General features: G+C 46.8%; 1 non-coding gene across 1 annotated transcript; it reads left to right on the top strand.

The window, feature by feature from the left end:
- The first annotated feature begins 8037 nt into the window (after positions 1-8037).
- Positions 8038-8144, top strand: LOC113758614. Its single transcript, XR_003466803.1, has one exon. It is a non-coding gene; the product is annotated as a small nucleolar RNA R71 (small nucleolar RNA).
- The last annotated feature ends 1029 nt before the right edge of the window (positions 8145-9173 follow it).

The raw sequence follows: 9173 nt of genomic DNA, 5'->3' as shown, positions 1-9173 counted from the left end.
AAGAAAGTCCCAAAAATGGCTCATTCCTAGGTGCCCTATCATTTCAATGCATTAAATTCATTTAAATGTGATCTTGACATGCATAACCGAGCAAGTTCTAGAATGACAAACCATGTGCACTAACCACTCAACAAAACGAAAAATTAGGCCCAAAAAAATCGCACAAGTGATCAAATGGATGTCAAGTTCAGCATATTAATCAATCAATTCAGTATCAAGGAAAGTGGAACACCCCATGGCATGAACTTACTATGTACGCTTATATCCCAATTCGCATTCATCATCGTTCAAAGAAAAGACAACTACTAAGGCAAGGAAAAACTCAATCAGACAACGAAAAGCACAACCAAAGCATAGTTAACCCTCCCCCACACCTAAACCTTTCATTGTCCCCAATGGAAGCGGATAAAGAGGAAAATAAAGCGATAAAGGCACGACACTTCCCTTAATATGGCGGGGCAGAGGTGAACTAAGGTCGTGGAGGGCACGGTGGCCGGAAACCCACGTGGTGGAGGTACTGCGCTAAATTCTGGGCCATGCCGGCCATTTGGCCCTCCATTCGATCCATACGATTGTCCATGTGTTGCATCTGGAACCGAAGAGCTGCAAGCTGGCTATCGACGGAGGAAGATGGTGGGGGTGCCGAAGAGGAAGGTCCAGGTGTATCCGTAGAAGGACCACCAGCCTCCGGGGCAGTGGATTTGGAAGCGCTGCGCTTCGGAGGAACAGAGATTGGCCCCGGGGGAGCAAACTGGAAAACGCCATTAACCTGTCGCACAAGACCCATTCGCTCCAAACAAACCAAATCGAGAGGTTCCATAGTACAAGCACGATGCAAATTATGGTTATTTAAGTCCAAAACTCCAAGATTCACTGCCAACTGAGTGATAAATGAGCCTAAGATTAATGGCTTATTTTTCTTAGTTAGCACAGTTCGGAGCTGGAGGGCAAACCAGCCACCCACATTGACCTTAGTCCGAGTGACCATGCACCAAACGAAAAAGAACTCGGGCTTAGTCAGAGTACCCGAGCTATCCTTCCTACCTGAGAAACTATAGGCCATGAATCGATGTAAATAGCGGTAGGCGGCGCTCTTAAGATAAGAGGCCTTAGACTGACTGGGGTCATAGCATTGTCGGTCAACTGACAAACCACTCCAATAATCAAGGTAATGAGAGAAAAATGGCTCCGAGTACTCGCACACACTGTGCATGTACTCCTCACTCTGGGAGTAGGGAATATCAATAAACCCAAAAGCCAAATTAAACTCAGTTATAGATTGGATGAACTCTCTACCCATTAATCGAAACCTCACTACCCCAGGAGTGGTAACGGAAAATTCATCAGGAATATTAAGTTCAAAGGTAGCATAGAATTCCCACGTCAGTTCAGTGAAAGCAGGTAAAATGATAGAAGCATAGCGGGTCCAACCTACGTTAGTCAAGTGCTGCGTGACTTCATCCCTCAGGTTTAAAATATCAAGTGTAGGGCCATGGATGTATTTACAAGGAATAATCTTCCTTGTGCAAGCCGATGCATACCGCTCCTTGTCGGCAGCCCGGGTGAAGGTCAAGTGACCGCCAAAATGGGCCGGAGAGGAGATATGAACCTCCCTATTCCGCCCAAGGCGAGTACGGGGTCCTCCAGGCCCAGTCGATGGGGAAGGTCGCTCTAAGGGGACTGTAGGCTGAGGGGTGGAAGTGGAGGGCTTGTTTTTGCCTTTATTTTTGGGTTTAGTCATTTGAAATCAGAGGGAAGGTCCAAGGCAGGGGAATGGTAACCCAACGAGATCAACTAATAGCCAACAAATAGCCAATCAAAACAAATGATCCCCAGCCACAGCTCCCAATCCCAAACAAGTGCACAAATCAACAATAAAATTACCCCAAGAGTCAATTAAACCTGCGAACACCAAAATTTTTCCCAAATACAACCAAATAAACCCAAAAATCAATTAAGTAGGTAAACACAACAATTTTTCCCAAGACTAATTAAACAGGCAATCAGGGTAAAAATTCCCCCCCAACTATCACTGATTAAGCACAAAATTCGACAATTAGCCAGCAATCACCCACGGATATAACACAGCACCCAAAATCAAGCACAAGATTTCTGTCCTGAGCTAGCAAATAAACATTCTATCATCAGCTACAAAATTAAATTCTGGCAGCGGAACCATCAGCTACTTAGTGACAGAAATTGAAAAAGAAATCACCGGAGTCGCGCAGAGGCTGCTTGGTCGCACGCACAAGGGGCGCGCTGGTGTTGGCTGCGCGCTGGCTGAGTTGTGCAGAGGTTGCGCGAGCTGCTGGGCTTGTCTGCGCACTGGGGTTGTGCTCCTGAGTTGCGACGAGTTGTGCACGAAAGGCGGGGCTGCAGGCGGAGGTCGCGCCTTCCGTCGCTGCTCGGTTGCTGGGCTGCGTGAGGGTGCGCGCGCAGAGAGAGCTGCTGGGTCAGGCTGCTGTCTCGCGCTGGCTTGGGCTGGGGGAGGCAGGCGGCAGGCGCGCGCGGTTCGCTGGTCTGGGCTGCAGGCGGGCGGCAGGCGCGCGGGCTGCTGCGCACTGTGGCAGGCGCACGGTCTGCGCCCTGGCTGGTGGATCTGGTGGTCCCCGCGGCGGCAGGCAGCGCGACGAGCTGGCTGCAGCTTGGGGGACAGCGGCGGCGGCGGCGTGCGGCGAGGCGTGTGGTGCGGCGGCGGACTAAGCAAGGGAAGGAAAAGAAGAAATAGGGCTACGGATTTTTTTTTTTTTTTTTTTTTTTTTTTTTTTGCTTTTACGTGACCACCTGGCGTGGGCACGCTCAACTGCCCTGAAGTTTGCAGAACCTGATCGAAAATTTCTTTCCCTGGAACGTGACCACCTGGAGTGGGCACGTCTAACCGCCATAGAGTCCGCAGAACCTGATCGAAAATTTCCTCGTCAGGCGTGACCACCTGGCGGGGGCACGTCTAACTACCATGGAGTTCGCAGAACCTGAGCAAAAATTTCCTCCGTCAGGCGTGACCATCTGGCGTGGGCACGTCTAACTACCATGGAGTTCGCAGAACCTGAGCGAAAACTCCTTTTCCTCAGGCGTGACCACCTGGCGTGGGCACGCCTAACCACTAATCTCCTGCCACAAAACATCAAACCATCAATTGACACTAATACATAACTAAAACTTCAAAAATGCATGAAAACTAAAACAAAGAGTCTTGGGTTGCCTCCCAAGTAGCGCCTTTCTTTAATGTCTTTGGCTAGACATGGCCAAAACCCTCAAGCATGAGAAAGTGGATCGTGGAGGTGTTCAACCTCTACTTCTTCAACATAGAAACCCTCATAATAAGGTTTGAGACGATGGCCATTCACCACGAACTTTTTCTCCGTGTTCAAACTCTGGATCTCCACTGCACCATAATGGAACACATTAGAAACGACAAATGGACCAATCCAACGAGAACGCAACTTACCGGGAAAAAGTTTAAGCCTTGAGTGATACAAGAGGACTTTTTGCCCCACTACAAAAGTTTTCCTAGAAACCTGTTGATCATGAAAGATTTTACTCTTTTCCTTATAGATCGTGGCATTCTCATAAGCTTCATTTCTTATCTCCTCTAACTCCTGTAGTTGCAATTTCCTTTGGACCCCTGCTTCGTCAAATCCCATGTTACACTGCTTCACTGCCCAAAACGCCTTGTGTTCGAACTCCACGGGGAGATGGCAAGCCTTACCGAAAACAAGTCTATAGGGAGACATCCCAATTGGCGTCTTATACGCGGTTCTGTACGCCCATAGTGCGTCCTCTAACTTTAAACTCCAATCCTTCCTGTCCGGGCGCACCATCTTCTCCAAGATCGACTTGACTTCCCTGTTCGACACTTCGGCCTGACCGTTCGCCTGCGGGTGATACGGTGTGGATACCTTGTGCAGTACACCGTATTTTCGAAACAAGGCCGTGATAGTCTTGTTGCAGAAATGTGTCCCTCTATCACTAACCACAGCTCTTGGCATCCCAAAACGGACAAAGATATTAGACTTTAAGAACTCTGCAACCACTCTAGCATCATTAGTACGGGTGGCTTTGGCTTCCACCCATTTAGAGACATAATCCACAGCAAGTAAAATGTATAGGAAACCAAAAGATGAGGGAAAAGGACCCATAAAATCTATCCCCCAAACATCAAAAATTTCAACAAACAACATGGGGGTTTGAAGCATTTGGTCCCTGCGAAAAATATTCCCCACCCTTTGACACCTATCACAGGATTTACAGAATAAATAAGCATCTTTGAACAGGGTGGGCCAGTAAAAACCACTCTCCAACACCTTTCGAGCTGTTCGTTTGGGCCCAAAGTGCCCTCCACATGCAAACGAATGACAGAAGATTAAAATGGAGTGAAATTCACCTGCACTTACACACCTCCTGAGCACTTGATCCGAACATTGTCTCCAAAGGTACGGGTCGTCCCAAATGTAATATTTGGCATCACTTTTCAACTTGTCTCTCTTAGCCTTGGGCCACCCTGCAGGCAATTGATTAGTCACCAAGAAATTTACTATATCAGCATACCAGGGTGTAGACGAGTTAATGGCAAGTAGTTGCTCCTCTGGAAATGCCTCCCTCAATGGTAGCTCTTCCTTATGAGCAAGCAAGCGGCTCAAATGATCAGCGACTAGGTTTTCTGCCCCACTCTTATCTTTAATCTCCAGATTGAACTCTTGGAGGAGCAGGATCCATCTGATAAGCCTTGGTTTAGCATCTTTCTTCGTCATCAGATATCTCAAGGCTGCATGGTCAGAAAAAACTATTACTTTTGCACCTAGCAAGTATGGTCTAAATTTTTCTAGTGCAAAAATCACAGCAAGTAATTCTTTCTCTGTTGTAGAATAATTGAGTTGAGCTCCATTCAACGCCTTTGATGCATAATAGATTGCATGAGCCGCCCTACCAATCCGTTGCCCCAACACTGCTCCCACTGCATAATCACTCGCGTCACACATTATCTCAAATGGGAGGCTCCAGTCTGGAGGTTGGATAACAGGTGGTGATGTCAATGACTCCCTCAATCTGTCAAATGCCACCTTGCACTCCTCGGTGAAGTCATATGCTACATCTTTTTGCAACAGCTTGAACAGGGGCGCTCCAATTTTCGAGAAGTCTTTTATGAATCTCCTGTAGAACCCTGCATGACCCAAAAAAGAGCGCACCTCCCGCACACTTGCGGGGTAAGGTAAAGCGGAAATAATATCGACTTTTGCCTTGTCTACCTCTATACCTCTGGACGACACTACATGCCCTAAAACAATACCATGGTCCACCATGAAATGACATTTTTCCCAATTTAGAACCAAATTTGTCTCAATGCATCTTTTCAAAATTAAAGCTAAATTATCAAGGCATTCATCAAAACTATCTCCATACACACTAAAATCATCCATAAACACCTCAATAATTTTTTCTACATATTCAGAAAATATACTTACCATACACCGCTGAAAAGTTGCTGGGGCGTTGCAGAGGCCGAAAGGCATCCTCCGGTAGGCAAATGTACCAAAGGGGCAGGTGAAGGTAGTCTTCTCCTGATCCTCTGGTGCTATTACGATCTGAAAATAACCAGAGAAACCATCAAGAAAACAGTAATAGACACGGCCAGCTAACCTTTCTATCATCTGATCAATAAAAGGTAGAGGGAAGTGGTCCTTCTTTGTCACAGCATTCAGACGCCGATAGTCAATGCACTGACGCCATCCTGTGGGTTTCCTCACCGGGACCATCTCACCCTCTTGGTTCTCCTCAACTGTTACTCCCGCCTTTTTCGGGACTACTTGCACGGGACTCACCCAGGGACTATCTGAGATGGCGAAAATTATTCCAACTTCTAGGAGTTTAAGTATCTCCTTCTTGACCACTTCCATCATTAGTGGGTTCAATCTCCGTTGCCCTTGTCTAACTGGCTTTGCATCATCCTCAAGCCGGATTCGATGCATGCATAAGGAGGGGCTAATTCCTTTGATATCTGCTACACTCCACCCAATCGCCTCCTTATGATCTCGGAGAAGACGAATTAGTCTATCTTCTTGCCTTGGTGACAGGTGTGCCGATATGATGACTGGCAGTGTCTCATTGTCCCCGAGAAAAGCATACTTCAAATGCTTTGGGAGAGGTTTGAGCTCCAACTCAGGCGCCTGCACAATAGAAGGCAACAATTTTGCCTGAGTTTCTGGTACAAAAACAGAAGTAAGCTCATACCTTGGGGAAATTGGTGGGAGCGAATGCAGTGCTCCAACAGCGTGGTATAGCTCATCATTTATTTCTACATCAAGAGTTGCTCCCAACTCAAGATGTTTGGTCAATGCCACTGCCAGTGCATCAACCCCATCCAATTCAAATATTTCCTGTACAAGGGGCTCAACAACACTTAAAGCATAAACAGAGTTAGTCTCATCTGGGTACTTCATCGCCTCAAAAATATTAAAATTTACAATTTTCCCATCAAACTCCATCGACAAGGTACCCTCATTTACATCTATTTTAGTCCTAGCAGTGCTTAAAAATGGCCTACCTAACAGAATAGGAGACGGATTTAGTGCCCTTTCATCCCCCATGTCTAGGACATAGAAATCTGCAGGAAAAACTAACTCATTGACCTGTACCAAAACATCTTCAACTAACCCTTCCGGGTAAGCATTGGTACGGTCTGCAAGTTGGATTATAATGCCTGTGCCTTTTAACGGGCCAAGATTTAGAGATGCATAGATTGTCTTGGGCATAACATTAATTGACGCCCCCAAATCCAACATTGCTTTCCTAATTGGAGTACCTCCTATCTTGCAGGGAATGGTGAACATACCTGGGTCTCCACATTTTGGTGGGAGCTTCCTCTGGAGTATAGCTGACACGTTTTCTCCCACCGCCACTCGTTCATCTCCCCTTAGCTTCCTCTTGTGGGTGCACAGGTCCTTCAGAAATTTGGCATATTTCGGTATTTGCTTGATTGCATCCAGTAGGGGGATGTTAATCTCTACTTTTCTGAATACATCCAAAAGTTCCTTTTCCCTCTCTACTTTCCTTGTCTTTTCCAACCTGCAAGGAAAAGGGGGTAAGTTAGAGCTGATAGTGAGTGGAGAGGTGGAGGATACCTTAGGATCTTCACGAACACGTCCTTCTTCCTCAATTTCCTTTTCTATCTCCTCCTCGCTTTTGCTTTTTGAATTTTTCACTTTAGGTTCTTCCAGCTCCTTGCCACTCCTCAGCGTCATGGCACTTACATTCCTGGGATTTACCTCGGGTTGCGATGGCAGTTTCCCATAAACGTGAGATTCCAAGCGGTTGATGGCAGTTGCCAGTTGACTTATTCGAACATCTTGGTCTTTCTTGTCAGCTTTGGTGTCCTGCTGGAGCTGCTCGGTTTTCGCGGCCAAGGATCTGATCTCCTGTTGAAGCTGTGTAGTAGTCGTGGCCAGGTTGGTAGTAGTCGTGGCCAGGTTCTTGACTAGGTCCTCCAAAGAGCTTCCTGTATTGGAGGATGAGGGTTGAGATTTTGGTTGCCAAGGCTGGTGGAATCCTGGTGGACGATTCGGGAATGAACCTTGTTGCCTGTTCCCGTAACTGAGATTGGGGTGGTCTCTCCAACCGGGGTTGTATGTGTTGGAATACGGGTCATATTGCCTGCGGGGCGCGGGCACGCCTCCGGCCATGTTTACCTGTTCCGCCCCGTCCTCTTGCAGAATGGGGCACGAATCCGTGCAGTGGTCCATGCTAGTACAGATTCCACACACCTTTGCTCGCGGTGTGTCTCTCATGGCCAACTGCCTGACTGCAGACGTCAACTCTGACAGTTGCTGCTGGATGGATGACGTCTCTGCCTCATTTACCCTACGGGTAGGATTGCTCTCACGGAAGCCGAACTGCTGAGAGTTTTCTGCCATGGCTTCAATAAGGTCCCATGCTTCCCTCGGTGTTTTGTTCGCCAGGGCTCCTCCACTCGCAGCGTCAATAATACCCCTGTCAGTTGACTGGAGCCCTTCATAGAAGTACTGGATCAACAGTTGTTCGCTAATCTGATGCTGTGGGCATCCCTTGCACAACTTGTTGAACCTTTCCCAATAATCGTACAATGATTCCCCGGAGTACTGCTTGATACTGCATATTTCCTTTCTCAAACTCGCAACCCGGGATGCGGGAAAAAATTTTTCCAGAAATTTCTTTTTCAACTGTGCCCACGTGGTGATACTACCTGCAGGTAGGTAGTATAGCCAATCCTTCGCTGCATCCTTGAGAGAGAAAGGGAAAGCCCTGAGTCGTATTTGCTCTTCGGTGACCGCAGGGGGTTTCATGCTAGAGCAAACCACTTCGAATTCCTTGATATGTTTGTGGGGTTCCTCACCAGAAAGGCCATGGAACGAAGGTAGGAGTTGAATCAACCCCGATTTCAACTCGAATGAGGTATTCTCAGCCAGAGTTGGGAACGTGATGCACAAGGGCTGATGAGTCAGTTCTGGGGTAGCCAGCTCCCGTAATGTCTGGGTGTTGGCCATGCTCAATTCGTCTTCTATTGACTCGTTTTCAGAAAATGAGTACCCTTCTTTTTGTCTCTTGGTCTCTTGCCTTCGCCTACGTGCTGCCTTCTCAACCTCAGGATCGTATACCAAGTCACCTGTGCGAGAAGAACGGGGCATAAACTAGCAAAAGTACCAAGAAAAAGAAAAATAAAATAAAACAAAATAAAAACTGAATTCAAAAAGAAACAAATAATTCAGACGCCAGTCCCCGGCAACGGCACCAAAAATTGACAAGTGCCGAACCTGTGCAATAATAATAAATAAATCCTAACTACCACCTGAAACAGCTAGTAATCAATTCGAGTACTGGAGCAGGGACTCTAGGTGTGCAATGGGTTACTTGATTCACCCTGTTCCCGAAGAGTTTGCTTAATCCGATATACCTGAATTAATTATTTAACTGAACTCCCTAACTAGTAGACAGTGGTAAGCAGGGTCGTCTCCTCAGGGACTGGAGAGATATTTGTTTCTTTTCAAATCAAGGTCAATGGGGGGGGTTTTGATATCAAAAGCCAACTGAACAAATTAAATGCAGAAAATAATTAATTAAAAGAAATAACTAAGAGGAACTCTAACCAAGGGTATACTTCAGAAATGGTTCATGCACTGATCATTGATGCAAAAATAATTCCA

The sequence above is a fragment of the Coffea eugenioides genome, unplaced genomic scaffold (genome assembly GCF_003713205.1).
Source record: "Coffea eugenioides isolate CCC68of unplaced genomic scaffold, Ceug_1.0 ScVebR1_59;HRSCAF=299, whole genome shotgun sequence".
Classification (NCBI taxonomy): Eukaryota; Viridiplantae; Streptophyta; class Magnoliopsida; order Gentianales; family Rubiaceae; genus Coffea; species Coffea eugenioides.
This window is presented reverse-complemented; position numbering and strand designations above follow the sequence as displayed.